Source organism: Amblyomma mixtum, chromosome 7, assembly GCF_055824585.1.
Source record: "Amblyomma mixtum isolate Tamu chromosome 7, ASM5582458v1, whole genome shotgun sequence".
NCBI classification, from domain to species: Eukaryota; Metazoa; Arthropoda; class Arachnida; order Ixodida; family Ixodidae; genus Amblyomma; species Amblyomma mixtum.
The window spans coordinates 88,868,422-88,873,736 of NC_143018.1; the positions used below are offsets into that span (position 1 = coordinate 88,868,422).

Genomic DNA, 5,315 nt, shown 5'->3' on the forward strand with positions numbered 1-5,315 from the left:
AAATGGCGGGGGCTTAGCTTTGGTTAAGCCTGGTAGGTTGGGAAAGCAAAAGCAAAGCGCCTAGGAACGCAGTGCGCCGCGTCTACAGGTCACGCGTGGCTACCGGCCGCCGCTGCGCGACGACTCAAAGCTTCTTCGGTAATTTTTTTATATTTTGTTTTTGATGTTGTTGCGACTGAGAGAAACAAAACGTAATCTACAGCTGATATGATGTCACAGCGGCAGTAGCGCCACAGGTGCGCAGCGCGGCAAACACACACTGTAACTGCAGCCGGGCTCTCTGAAGGAACGAGTTGGTCGCCCATAATCTACAGCTGGTATGACGTCACAGCGGCAGTAGCGCCACAGGTGCGCGGCGCGGCGTAACTGCAGCCGGCCTATCTGAAGGAGCGAGTTGGTCGCCCATATTCACTCCGCTAAAGGTCAAACATAACTGCGGCCGGGTCACGCAAAGGCTTGAAAGTGCGAGTAGTATTGCTTTCGCAATAAAACCAATTCACCCATTTTTCCCTCTGCTTTCAAAGCTTCCGCTTCATTGGTTTCGCAGCTTAAATCGCTACTAAGTGTCCACAGCTGGTTACAACAAAAACGGCGCCGCAGCGAAAAGCAGAAACGGGCGCCAAAGAGCTGCACTCTAAAACAGGGTGACGTCATTCAGCGGCCATAGCCAGCGCCCTCTGGACTATCAGGCCTGCTCACTCCTCCTGTCGCGGCTGCTGACGTCAGTCAGTTTTGACCGGCGCTTTGCGTCGCGCGGAGGTGCCCACGCCGTTCTCGAGAGTAGGATTTGCTAAGCCTGACGAGACCTGTCGCGGCATGCTGGTGTTTCTATTCTGAACTGGTTCTGTTCGCGACTGGAGAAGACGTGTTTTTTTGCGTCTCTGAACTGCTGTGTTGTGATGTGAAGCGTTTCACTCGCTGAATGTTCGCGTAGTGTACGCCTGCAAACTGTCCTAATGGGGCGATGCGGCGAGCCCAACTGTCGCGGCAATTAAGACAATGGGCCGAAGGTTCGAGTGTTCGAGTGTTATCGTTCCCAAAGGATGACCGAAGAGCAAAGTGGGAGCGGGCTGTTCGTCGCGATGACGTCGATATCCGTTCTCTCCGTGATCCGAAGGTTTGTGTACGTTTATACTAGGTAATTTGAGTCGCTCCAAAAGCACCACCTCCAGCATGTCCGGTTCTTGCTCTACAATAATGATCTCTTGTGCGCTTTTGACTTGCCAGCCAGCGTAAGCCCTGACATTGTAACGGCTGTTTATTTCTGTTCTGAAATGTTCGATTCGACTGCGGCGATTTGTGGTGATGAGATACGCTATTTTTATAACGCTGTGCGCATGCCTTGAGGGATGTTTTTTTCCAGAAGTGAAAATAATGGTCTTTTGTGTGTTTTTTACTTGCCAGCCAGTAAGACCCGATATTTCACGGGTGTTTATTTGTGTTATGGAACGTTATAAGATCGCGCAAGTCATGAGTGATGTCGTTCTTTCCAGGAACGCCAGGACGTATTATCAGTTAACGCGCACGCTCGAAGTGATCTGTAGATTGTTGTCGAATGTATTTGCTGGTCAGCGCGCTTCATCGAGAATTTTGTAGCTTTCCTTTTTATTTTGTGGCTTAGTAAATGAGGCGGATGTGGAGCACGAAGCCTGTAATATACCGTTTATTTTTTGTGAATGGTTTGCAGGTGTGCGAGCTCCATTTCAAGGCCGAGTACTTAAGGACGACTACCACGTACACCGATCCAAGAACCGGCAGGACAGTAGAAGCTCCCATGGGCGCTACTCGGCTTACGTTGGACGCAGTGCCGACAATTTTTCCTAATGCACCTGCTTATTTGAGCGAATGCGCACCAGTGCGCCAGCAGCCAGAGGCAAAAAGGAAACGCCGCGAAGCATCGCATCTAGAGGAAGCTATTCGGCAGTCCATTTCATCGCACGAAGAACGAGAGCGTCAAAATAAGCTGCAGTCATATCAAGACTTTGTATCGCGCCTACAAAGCCTCGACCTCTCCACCTACTGGACTTCAGTAAAAGCAGAGCATGCTGTTCTCTTTGTTCACATAGAGGGTGACGACCCACCAGACGTCGAACGATCTGTGATTGTTAGTAAGAACATGGAGGTTACGGCCTTCTGGAGGAAAGTGAAAGTGCCTGTGAAGGACCTGCTCATCCCGTGTATACTGGACGATCTGCGCTGCCTTCAGACTGCACTAGACAGTATGAGAAGTTTCAAGGCTCCAGACGTTTGCGACAAGGATGAAAAAGTGAAGGCAAGTTTCAGCTTGCTTTTCTCTTTGCTGGACAGCCTCAGGTGAGATGATCTTTTGCCGCAAGAGAAAACAGAAGCGCTCGGCTTTATAAAAGAGCAACTTGACCTATTGCACAAGAAGGACCATTCAGCACGGTACTCTGCTGAGCTTTTAATATTTTCCAGTATTCTTCACACTGTTTCCCCACACGCCTACCGAGTCATTCGCAGTGCTGGCAAGTTAGCACTACCACATCGATCTACACTCATGCGAATCTGTTCTCAATACAACGTCAACCCTGGAAATGAGCAGGACGATGAAGGGTTTTTACGTTATGTGAAGAAGTGATCAAGCCTTCTCAAACCGCATGAAAAGATCGTCACTATAATGATGGACGAGATCCATATTCAGCCGTACTTCGAATACAAAGGTGGATCAGTGACCGGGGCAGCTTCTAATTCTTGCGAAGCAGCCAAAACTGCGCATGTTTTTTATGATCCAGTCCTTGCTATCAGCCCACAAGGATGTCGCGCACATTCTGCCAGTATCTAACATTGACGCAGTCCAATTGCATGCAGCCCTAAGAAAGATAATTTTGGAGCTAGAGAATGCGGCGCTTACTGTCATCGCAGTAATAACAATAATAATTCCATAAACAGAAAAGTGCTGTCCTTGTTTTCTAAAACGCGAACAGTTGACATTGTGTACCCTCACCCAGTAGACGAATCAAGACCCCTTTTTTATGTAGTTGACCCAGTCCATCTTCTGAAGTGCACAAGAAAAAACTGGTTAAACCAGAAAAATCCAGGAACGTGCATCTTCTACCCTGAATTTCCTAGCACATCTTCGTTAGTTCGGGTTAATGGAGCGTCTTTCAAAGCTCTTCGAGACATGCACGCTTCGGAGCAACACAGCGTCTCAACGTTTGGTTATGGATTGAGCTACAAAGCGCTGAATCCATCCAACATTGAGCGCCAGAATGTGAAGCTTGTTTTAAAGGTTTTTAGTTCATTTGTGGTGGAGGCTCTAAATATGCGCGGAGACGAGCTTAATTTGAACTACGCCGCAGGGACAGCGCATTTCATTGACCTAATACTGAAGTGGTGGCATATCGTCAACGTGAAAAGCCCCTCCAAAGGCCGGCGCCTACGAGATCCGCTCCAGGATCCAGTAAAGAGTTTGGCTGACAAGCAGATAGAATTTCTTAATAAATTCGTGGATTGGTTGGACACATGGCGAGACATAAGGATGGATACAGGCGCACTAACCACTGAAACACACGCAGCGCTGCGGCTGACTTGTTACTCGCTTGTCGAACTGTGCCGGTAGTGCCTTGAAGAATTGAATTTCGACTACGTGTTGCTGGGAGAATTTCAGACCGACAGTCTGGAAGAAAGGTTCGGACAGTACCGTCGGCTGTCGGGAATGAATTATCATATCTCAATCCAACAATTCTTTGAGTCAGAGAAAAAACTGAGGCTACAAGACAGTTTGGTTTTGCCAGATATACAGGAAATGCAGAAGCCACGTTCTGAAACACTTGACAGAGCTCAGTTGACAGAGGAGTACGGCATAAAGGTGTCAGATCATGATATAAGAAATAAGGAATCCATTCTGCCGGTAATAATATACATCGCAGGCTTTTGCGCCCACGCCGCGTTAAAGAAGCTGCCCTGTCAGTATTGTGCCATGAATATTACGTGTGAGGACCGGGAAGTTCAACTTGAAAGGAATCTCCTAATCGAAAACCTCTCGAGAGGAGCTCTCAAGTTTCCTCAACCGGCTGTCGTTAATGCGGTTCTACACGGCCACATTGTCTTAGAGCAGCTTACCAACAAAGCGAACGCTGCACGTTTTCATGCAACACATAAACAGAGGGAGCTACTTGTGGCTGTCACAAGACATCTTTGTGAAACAGAGGATTTCAATGTCTGTAATAATGGTCACCATCCTGACACTGTGCTGACGAACATATTTGTGGCAGCAGCAAACACTCTTCTGAAGAACTACGTTTCCATGAAGACTGATGTTCTGAAGAGTAGAAAAACGCCGATTCAACAAAGGAAATTGCAGAAGTTTGCAAAATGAGTAACAACAGCTTCCATGTTTTCTGGACACAGTGTGTATGTGTGTGTATGTGCCAAGCGTGTGTGTAAATAAAGACTCATTAAATTTACCTTTTTTATTTCGTTACTTTGTTGTGCCATCGAACTTTACTCTTATACACCGGTCACACGTTCCACGGCGAACAATCTCTATTTTTAGTGGAATAATAAATTGCTATACAGATAAATGCACGGATTTTGAAGCATTATGCATTCATAACATACACTGCCAATCAAAATGCAAAGGCAAAAATGGCTGAGGCTTAGCTTAGGTTAAGCGTAGTCAGATGCGAAGCATATTGTCGCCGAGTTGCATATCGAGCACGCCGCTTGGCTAGACGTTCTTCACGCTCTTCATCAGTCTCTGTAGCACGCCGCAACTTTTAAGGCGGAAGCCTTTAATGTCTCATCGTTGTAAGCAGCAGTTGTCGACAGAAAATGTCACGCTTTTCAATTGGTCGAAACGGTCGTGACGTCACAATGCGCGAATTTCAAACGTGGCCAATCGTACTTTGGCTAGTAACCATGCAACCAATTGAAGGGATCGTATAGTGATGCTCCAATTAAGTGGAACTGAGCTTAGTTAATTGCTTAATTACCCAATTAGCCTAGCTAGCTTTACTAGTCAGGTCATATAAATAAATAAAACCGATTAAGAAATTGGTCGAGCTCAGGAATCGAACCCCGGTCTTCGGCGTGAGAGACGAGCATGCTATCCACTCCGCCATGCCAGCTCGATGGTTTGGAATGAACAAAGGCGCGTCTAGTGAATACGGTGTCTTCGCTCACTCTCATCCTCCATTCCCTTCCCGCGAGGTTTAGGTGTCCACCGACAAATGACAGACAGATACATTTCCTTTCCTCAAAAACCAATTTACTGACGAGCGAGGCGTAGAACCGAATGGGCGATGGCGCTCTATGGACTCCTTGGCAGCGTTGCAAGACGCTGTCGCGTTCCA

General features: G+C 47.3%; 1 pseudogene; it reads left to right on the forward strand.

The window, feature by feature from the left end:
• The first annotated feature begins 956 nt into the window (after positions 1–956).
• On the forward strand, positions 957–3,957 carry LOC149336773 (uncharacterized; annotated as a pseudogene).
• The last annotated feature ends 1,358 nt before the right edge of the window (positions 3,958–5,315 follow it).